Source organism: Manihot esculenta, chromosome 3 (genome assembly GCF_001659605.2).
Source record: "Manihot esculenta cultivar AM560-2 chromosome 3, M.esculenta_v8, whole genome shotgun sequence".
Lineage (NCBI taxonomy): Eukaryota > Viridiplantae > Streptophyta > Magnoliopsida > Malpighiales > Euphorbiaceae > Manihot > Manihot esculenta.
The window spans coordinates 10,119,756-10,130,287 of record NC_035163.2 but is presented as its reverse complement, the minus strand read 5'-3'; positions in this window follow the sequence as shown (position 1 = coordinate 10,130,287).

Genomic DNA, 10,532 nt, shown 5'->3' with positions numbered 1-10,532 from the left:
GCTTATCAACAACGGGCAGCCCGTTATTACAACCAAAGGGTCAGGAAAAGAAGCCTAAAGGTGGGAGACCTAGCCCTAAGAAACCTGGAGGCTACGGGAAAAAGAGCGGCAGTAGGCAAGTTGGCACCAACCTGGGAGGGCCCCTTCAGAATAGCAAAAGTGGTCAAGCCAAGAGTATACCGAATTGAAGATATGCAGGGAAACCCTGAGCCCCATGCCTGGAACATCCAGCACTTGAAAAGGTACTTCCCCTGAGGTATCGTCAAATGTAAAAGACCTATTGTATCTTAAAGCATGATAATAAAATAGACGGTGATTATTGTCCTTATTCATTATTTGTCTCTACTCACATTGCTTTCATGAAAGAAACAAAAAAGAAAAATGAAACAGGCATAAATGCCCAAGACCTTAGTTAGGTAGGTGGCTGGGCTCCCAAAAGGCCCCCGGCACCACAAAACCGGCTGAGATGATGAAGCGATAGTAAGGCCAATGAGCCCGAACCTTGTGCAAGATCTCAAAGAGGTACAAGACCAGGATCCCGTAAGATCTCCTGGAGCAAAAACGGCCGGCGGGATCACCAAGATCTCCCCGGAGCAAAAACGGCCAGGATCCCGTAAGATCTCCTGGAGCAAAAATGGCCAGCGGGATCACCAAGATCTCCCCGGAGCAAAAACGGACAGGATCCCGTAAGATCTCCTAGAGCAAAAACGGCCGGCGGGATCACCAAGATCTCTCCGGAGCAAAAACGGCCAGGACCCCGTAAGATCTCCTGGAGCAAAAACGGCCGGCGGGATCACCAAGATCTCCCCGGAGCAAAAACGGCCAGGATCCCGTAAGATCTCCTGGAGCAAAAACGGCCGGCGGGATCACCAAGATCTCCACGGAGCAAAAACGGCCAGGATCCCGTAAGATCTCCTGGAGCAAAAACGGCCGGCGGGAACACCAAGATCTCCCCGGAGCAAAAACGGCCGGCGGGAACACCAAGATCTCCCCGGAGCAAAAACGGCCAGGATCCCATAAGATCTTCTGGAGCAAAAACGGCCAGGATCCCGTAAGATCTCCTGGAGCAAAAACAGCCGGCGGGACCTCCAAGATCCTCCCGGAGCAAAAACGGCCAGGATTCCTGAAACACAGTCCGTATAAGGCTCGTCGAAGAAAGTAAGAAATTAAGTATTGACTTCACAGTGAGGAAGATGAAATTTCGAACTCTTGAGCTCGGCACATAGATAGCGCAAAAAGCTTATGCAAAGAACAAAAATCCGAGCTCCTTAATCCGCTGAATGGACAGACTCACGACAAAAGCAAAAGACCCTGCCCACAGCTCGGATTAACTCACAGTAAACAAACACTTAGCAAAAATGACCCTGGGAGAGAAAAACGACAAAAAAGCTGAACTTCCCACCCCAGTGGAGCATACAGCCCAGACCGCACTGACTGATAAAGGGTCACTTCTAGAGGGACCAGATATCCGAGCTCATAACCAGAAAGAAAGATAAAAGCGTCTAAAATGAAGCCGCGCAGTTACAAATAAAAGTCTGAGGATTTACCCCCTCACCACTCATGTAATAAATGCTGAGGAGGTAAAGGGGCAACCCGAGGAGAAATCCAATGGCGTGAACAGATGAGACCCCAGCTTCAGTCCAGCAAATCAGAACTAAAAGCAAAAAGGCCAGCCCTACTCATCACCTCTAAAGGTACATGATCTAACTTATTGTTATTAAGCAAAGGCCGTATGCCCGAGCTCATAGTAATGAAGTAATAAGAGAAAAATGAGGATGTCGTTACAAGAATCATAAAAACTCGTAGGTCGAAAGTTCAGCCTACTGTTAAAAACAGAGCTCACGGGTACGGCTAGTCCAGCTCGGAAAGAGCTTACGGATAAGAATGTCTTAGCGAAATAGATAAAGTTATAAGCCAAAAGTTCAGTCAATTGATAGAATTTTAGTTCTAATGAGCTTGAAGGCAAAAAGAGAAAAACAAGCAAAATAAATGAAAATGAAATTTCATTCAAAGAAAAAGAAGATTTACAGTCTAATCACCCACTCTACTGAAGGAAAAACTGTCCTCAAAGGACTTACATGCCTAGGTACATTATCATCTACATTTACATCACTATCATCTACACTATTATCTTAGCTTTCAATTCAGGAAGAATCCTTACAGTTTGGAAGATGAGCTTCACGAGTCTGTTGGATCCCCCCCCTTTTTTAGCTCGGCAGACTCCCTATACTCCCTTAGATGCTCCTTACATTCCAGCTGAACTCTGTCTCGATATTATAGGAGAACTGAACAAGTTGATACCCATAAGCATTTCTCACTGTTCCATCATATGCTGTGTGTATATCACGCATGAAAAACATAAGTCTTCAAGTTAAAGTCCCGGGAAGGTCAGCATTGTCACTGAAAAAATTATCTCGACTGGCTACTGAATGAACAAAACATTCCACGGGATTCATACGGGTTAAAAAAGAACCTTCAACGACAGCAGATGGGATATAACACTTGGCAAGTTCAGTTGCATTGTCCCCCTTTTGCTTATTCAAAGCAGCACAAGAAAATTGGCGAGACATTCTGAAGGGCAATGGAACAACTAAACTCTAGATATCACGAAACACATATTTGAAAGCATCAACAGAAGCTCGATTGAGTGCAGCAAATCTCTGTTTCTCATAGCACAAGTGCTCTATATCAAAATCCTGACACGAACCCACCATGAGCTGCTTTATGTTACATGTGTGAACTGCATCTTGTATTCCACAATAAATCTCAGAAATCATGTTATTCCATGAGTTTGAGTCCGGAGTAGACATCAGGGGCACCACGGGAACCTTCTCCTTCTTCTCGAGAGGAAGAAAGGCAGGAACCGATCTTTTAGAAGCCCAAGACTTCTTTGGAATGCGAACCAGGACAGACACTTCGGGGAGAACGGGACGCTTGTCCCCGACCTTCTCCGCTACACCCCCATCATTTACAAAAATGAGTTCCCTCTCCTCGGTAGCTGAGCTGACCTCGGGAAGGGCCCCATAAACATTCCCCGCAGAGGCAAGCTCAGTCCTGCTTACAAGGACCCCCTTCTTAGCTATGGAGGCCTCAAGCCTCTCTCCAGAAGCATCGCCAAAAGGCAGGGCAGGCTTCGCCCCCATTAACTCGGAGTCCTCACGCGGCCTTGAAGTCTGAGGGGACCTGAGAGCTTGAACAGCTAGAGCGACTGAGATCGACCTGCCGCCGCTTGGCGGCCTTGAAGATTTGGCACCTCGAGAGCTCGGCATCGGAGCTCGGGCAAGAGCAGGAGAAGGAGGTCGGCCGGACGACCTGGACAATATGACTTCGGCCACTTGTTGGGTAACCCCCCTCGCCGATCGCCCTACTAGGAGGGCGTCCGAGGCAACATTCAGGCTCCCCCTGAGCAGCGTAAGAATCTTAGGGGGCTTAAGCTGATCTATCTTCATCTTAGAAGCTACAAAAAATCCAAAATCGGGGCAAGTCAGAACGATTCTCAGTAAAAATCACAAAAGCAAGACTAAAACAAACTTCCATGAGAGACAAAGTAATAAAATGTTCGGCTTGCCTTGACCAGTCCGAAGAAGACATCGAACAAATGCCCTGTGGACGTAAAATCCCCGCTCAGACAGATAGATTCGAAAGAAAACATGAAAAGAATGAAATTAGGGATCAACATTCGAGAAGCAATCTCGAAATATTAGAAAACCCCGTGAAAGAAAGGAGATAAGGGAAAGGGTATACCATACTCTTTCTGTTTAATAGAGAAAACTGAGCGCATGTCTTTCTGAGGATCGATTATACTGGAGGTATGTGGATCGGGAAGGAAGATCCTCTCATTCCGGTGAGGGTTCCGAAGGTGAAAAGGAGGTGATATCAAGATACACCCTGAGAATGAGGTTTTTATGCCGAACAGAGTGATGCTAGACTCTAGGATAGCGGTACCAGGATCCTTAAAAGCTATTCATGGAAAAGGAAGAAAAGCGTACCTTGAAGATAAAAGCAGGAAAATGAAGATGGCAGAGTGCACGAAGAACAGAGGAAAGCCAGAAGTAGAAAAAGACAGAGAGGATTCGAAAGTCAAAACGACAATTAGGTGAAAGGGCGTTATGAGGCAAGCTGTATATCAACAGGCGCGGTCATAATGATTCTTGGTATTTACCCCATCATCAGTTGGGTAATAACTGACGAGAAGGTAAAGGGGCAATTGATGACCGCTGGATTTCTTCACCCTGGTCTGGGGCCAGGCCCACGACACTAGCCTATCATCTAGAGGCCCTCAAGCCTCATCACATGCATCAAGTCCGGTCCACCCAGTCTGGAGATCGGACTCCCATCAATCTCCTCAATCAGGCAGGCCTAGACCTTTGGGCCAGATGAATAAAATCCTCTCTAGGTTCAGCCCATATCATATCTTCCGGTTCGGCTCGGAATCGGGAAGAAGACCTACCCATTCTTCACTTGGGACCACCCGTATGCGCGTCTGGGAGAATCAGGGGCCGTTATGCATGGGACAGCGATCTGATTTCCTCGTACGTCCATATCAATGTGACAGGGACAGGTGGCCCACTGACACACATTCTGTTACACGTCACTAGCGGACAAAAGAAAACATATAAAAGGAGAAATATTCTCCTCTAGGCCTAAGCTTTTGCCAGTTCTACAGAACCCTTGTAAAATCCTATTTTCTGGATCTTAGATCATCAAATTCAATTTTAAATAGTTTACAAACTTTTTGATAAACTTACTATTGAGGTGATCAGTATTCGGTTCAAACTGAAAAAATCGATCGAACCGAATTAATTTTAAAATTCGGTTTGATTTTTTATTCAATTCGATTCTATTTGGTTTTTAATTTTAAAAATTTTGATTATTTCGATTCGGTTCGATTTTAATCAGAAAAAAATTGAAAAAACCGAACCGAACCGATTAGTGATAATAATATATTATTTTCAATAATATAGAGAAATTAAATTATATTAAGATTGAAATATTTTAATTGAATTTTATAATATTAAAAATAAATTGTAAAAAATAAAAAATTTATTAAAAATCGAAACTGATCAAACCGAACCAAATCGAACCGAATCAGATCGGTTCGGTTCGGTTCGGTTCGGTTCGGTTCGGTTCGGTTCGGTTCGATTTCTGATCAAAATCAGTTCGGTTCGGTTTTTATAAATACTAAAATTTCGATTTTCGGTTTATTTAGTTCAATTCGATTTTAAATCAAACCGACCGAATGCTCACCCTTATTTACTATCCCAATGAATTTTAGATTATAAATAAGAAGTTTATAGCTAAAACTTAACTTTTATATTTGTTTTAATTCTAGTTAAATTTTAAATAATTTTGGCTAATTTTAAATTGGTATATCTATCGTACTAAGTATTATTTTAATTTTTTTTTTTTAAATTCCCGTAAGTATGCTATTAATTATGGTTAACAATATACTTTTAGAACACATAATCCCTGTCCTACACCATTTCAAAAAAAAAAAAAAAAAAATTCCCTGTCCTAGTTCTTAATATAAAACATAAAACCCTATTTTGGATAAAGCTCTAAATTTATATGGTTTTAAATTAGGAATTTCAAGTTTCAATTATGAATTAGGATAGTAAAGGTTGGGTTTTTTAGAGTGTATCATTAAACTAAAAGTAAGGGTATACTTATATCGGTTTAAATAATATTAAAAAATAATAAATAAATAACACATAACTTATATAATTAGAGGTGAACATTTGGTCAATTCGATTTAAAATTAAAATAAATCGAATAAATTAAAAATTAAAATTTTGGTATGTATGAAAACTGAATCAAACCGATTTTGATCATAAACCGAATCGAATTGAACCGGTCTGATTCAGTTCGATTCAATTCAGTTTGATCGATTTGAATTTTTAATAAATTTTTTATTTTTTACACTTTATTTTTAGTATTTTAAAATTTAATTGAAATATTTTAATTTTAATATAATATAATATCTCTATATTGTTGGAAATAAAATACTATTATCATTAATCGATTCGGTTCAATTTTTGTGATTTTTTTTTCTGATCAAAACCGTACCGAACTGAAATAATTGAAATTTTTAAAATTAAAAATCGAATCGAATCAAAATGAATAAAAAATCAAACTAAAATTTTAAATTAATTCAGTTCAGTCAGTTTTATCGATTTAAACCGAATACCGCTCACTCTTATTTACGACCAGTCAAAATTAATTTAAGAGTTTGGCTAAAATTATAATAAATATAAAAATTTAGATACCAAATTTAAAGTTGTAGCTGTAGATTTAATTTTTATATCCAATTAGCCAAATTATTTACGATTATAAAAAATTTGAAAAAATGGACTTAATTTGTTATACAAAGTTGAATTTGTGAAGGTAAAAGTATTGTATTTTTATTTCTAATAGGTCTATCATAAAATCATATCCTTAACAGTTTCACACCCATTGTTGTTGTGCTAGAGTTGAAATTTTTTGTTGCAGAAGAGGTTATAATCTGTTTATATTGAAAACTTTCTTCCAAGTAGATAGGGATGTCATGTTGAATTGCTAAAACTAAGGCCATTATTTCTTTTTCATAAGTAGACCTGGAAATATTATGGGGAGAGAAGAGTTTGTTGAAGCAAGCAATGGGTCTCGTTTCTGCAATAGCACCCAATCCCAAACCTTTAGCATCAAATTCTATTATAAACACTCTAGAGAAATTTGGAGTTGCAAGGATTGGAGATGATGCAAGCACATGATAGGAACCAATTTCAAACATCAATTTGTGCAAAAAAATCTTAACAAGCTTCAAAGGTGCAAGTCATGATACTCAAAACATGGCCAATTAAAGTGTTTTCATGAAAAATAAGACATTCAAATCAAATGAGAGACAAGTTGAGGATGAAGTGTGAAGCAAGAAACTAACAAATCAGAAGAGAAATAGAGGAAAACACGACTTTGAATACCAACAATACAGGTTGCCACGCCTTGCCCAACCTAATCCGTATCATATACATTGGTTTTTGATTTATTCTATTTCTTAATACGAATTATCACAGGATGGCACATAGAGATGCCCAAAGAGATAAGGATAATCCCAACAATTCCTCACTTTCAAAAATATTTATCATGCCTTTGCATGTCTAAAAGTTACTTTGATGCAGATCAATGGAAGCATGGAGAAACACTCCAAATAAATAGACGCATTATAGCATGGCAACATGCGTAACACTACCAAGAACATTGGCGATTATAAAAGAGACGCCTAAAGGACTACCACAGCTAAAGTAGACAATTCAACCTCTAAATAGAAAGAGTCTCCAAAGTTAAAAAGAAAGAGCAAGAGAGAAGAGAAACGGTCTGAAAAGAAGGAAAACAATATAAAATCAATCAAGATAAAATTTCCACTATTTAAGAGGAGGAATGACAAAATTATTTAGAAAAAAAATAAAGTGAAACTAAAAGCACAACAATTGTATTCACTGACTATGCACTCATTTTGGTGGATCAATTGCTTATATCTAAGCGTAGAATTATGAGAGGCCTATTGAAACATCGGCTAATATAAAAATAATCATATGCAAGAGATTTATTCCTACTTATTATTATAAAGAGTTGCACCAAGTTGTAGAGATTGACACAAAGGTCTATGTCTGTTGAAGACTACCATAAAAAAATGTAGATTTTCATGATAAGAGCAAACATTGAGGAAGATGGGAAAGTTACCTCGGCATGTTTTCTGAATGGTACGATCAAGGAAATTATTGACTTTATAGTGCTGCATCACTATGTAGAGATGGAAGACATGGTGAACATGAAGGTTCCTAAGACCTTGCTCAACACCCACAATGGAAGAAAATCATAGATTTGGGTAAAAGCATAGAATTTTAAAATTTTTTCTAATTGCTATGTTTTTATGCTCAATACTCTAATTTTGTTAAATCCATTCAGGTATCAACATTTAGAAATCATCACATAATATTGTGTTTAAAAAAATTAGCCCATTAGCCAATATGGCAAAAAATTAAGGTTAATCTATCTAAAAGCAAATTTAAGATCCTACCTTTTGTAATGCAAATTTAATTTTTTACTTGGTAGAATTAAACCTCCAATTATTGACCCTCTAATCCGTCCACATAAACCGATCTCGACACAATCCACCATCCATTATCAAAATCCATCATCTCCAAATTTTCCTTAAATGCCAAAATGATGCGGAGCAATTAACCCTGAATTTTATAGTAGACTTGGATCGGACTTAACTTCTGCTGCCGACATCCATTGGAGGCCGACAATAGCTTTTCGAAAAGAGAATTTTGAAATGCACGACTTTCAAAAGTGTTACGAGGGCTGCACAGAAAGGAAATTTTGCAATTTTATTATTTTATTAGATTTTTTCATAATTTTTCATATTAGGGTTTTTTCTATTATGAATAGCCCTTTTCTTGACTATTTGAGAACCTTTTCAATTTTTGAGAATTTAGTAAGAAATTTCAGCTTCTAGCCTTTCGTTTTATAAATTTTGTCTTAACCAAACGTTGTTGGTTAAAAATCCTGATGGAGCCTAAACAGTCCTATTTCAGTTGGTATCAGAATGAAGTTCATCCATGACTGACAACCAAGAGGCACGACTAGCTGCAATTGAGGCTTTCTTGGCGGAATTGAGGGAGATGATCGGACAGCTAGTCCTACAACGGGGTAACAACCAACCCACCGCAGCCAAATGCCCACTGCCAGTTCCAAATCCTGTGGTCGCAATTCCCCAACAGGATTATCATGGTGGTTACAAGATAAAGATAGACCTTTAAAACTTTTTTGGTTTGTTGGATGCAGAATTTGTCCTTAATTGGTTAGCGGAGGTTGATTAGTTTTTCGAAGTTATGAACATAGAGGAGGATCGGGATGTTCCTATTGTGACTGATAAATTAAAGGATGGTGTAGCAGCACGGTGAAATTATGTTCAAAATAAATGCTATCACAGGAGGCCGGAACTTATACAAAACTGATTGTTGATGAAGCAGATAATTGAACAACGGTTCTTGCCTAGTGAATATGCCCATGTTTTGTATAACCAGTATCATGACTGTATTTAAGGGAGTTGAAGGGTAGATGAATATACAGAGGAGTTTTGGATTGTAGGCGAGGTGTGATAATTATGAGAACGAAACCCATCAGGTTGCTCATTATTAGAGGGGACTGAATTATGAAATTCACTGTATGATGGGAGTAGCTGCAATTTTCACTTTGGCAGATGCCATTGAGATGGCGAAAAGAGCAAAAGAATGTATTGAATGGCATCCTCAACGTCAGTCTAATCGAAATTTTAATTACATAAACTCTAGTTCGACAGAAACTCAATTCTATAGAGGTAATTATAGCGGACAACCTTCTAGGGCTGTAAATTCTGGTAATTATCAAAATACTGTGGAAGAAAGGAAAGACAATAAGGAAAAGGCAGTTGTCAATACAGCAGACAAAGGAGGTAAAACCAATCCTTATTAGAAACCAACTAGAGACATATATTATTGCTACAGGCAACCTAAACATCGATTAAATAATTGTCCAAAATATAGGAGAGTTAATAATGATCATCGACAAGTTAATGTGGTTGAGTAGGTGGTTGAATCTGAGGAGGAAGTAGATGAAGATCCTAGGCCTATTGCTGATTTTGAAAATGGGAGGTCACCTATGTGGTGAAGAAAATTTTATGCTCAACGAAATAGGAGGATGAGATGCAAAGAAAGAAGATTTTTAGGCGGAGTATCGAGTGGGAGAAGCGATTTGTAGACTAATTATAGATAGTTGCAGTTGTGAGAATCTGATAGATTGGTGGAGAAATTGCAGTTGCCTACACAGCCTCACTCTTTACCATACAAAGTTGGGTGGATTAAGGAAGGTCCGACAATTGAAGTCAACAGAATCTACAGCGTGCCTATTTCTATCGGTAAATCTTGCACTGGATTGATTAATTATGATGTTGTGAATATGAATTGCTGTGGAATTTCGTCAGGTCCTCCTTGCCAGTTTGATATTGATGCATTGCATAAGGGGAAGGAGAATTCATACATGTTTACATGAAATCGAAAGAAGATTACTATTTTGTCTTCTAGTTCTACAAAACATCCTAAAGTGGAAGGAAAAACTATTGTTGTTGTTTCTGCAGTAGTGCAAAGGCTATCAGGCGCAGTTGAGAAGTCTGGAGGCACACTGCCTTTATTGGTGAGAATAAAAGGAGAAGTCAAATCTTTACCACCACCCGTCAAAGAGATGCTGGAGGAGTTTCCTAGGGTAGTGGAGGAGCCTTCAAAGTTTCAACCTTTGTTGGATATTCAATATTAGATTGATCTTATTCTTGGATCCAAATTGCCGAATCTACCTAATTACAAGATGAGCCCAAAGGAGAGCGAAATCCTTCCAAGAATAGGTTGAAGAGTTATTGAAGAAGGGGCATATTCGGGAGAGCATTAGCCCTTGCGAAGTCCCTACCTTATTAGTTCCAAAGAAAGATGGGACTTAGAGAATATGTGTGGATAGCAGAGCAA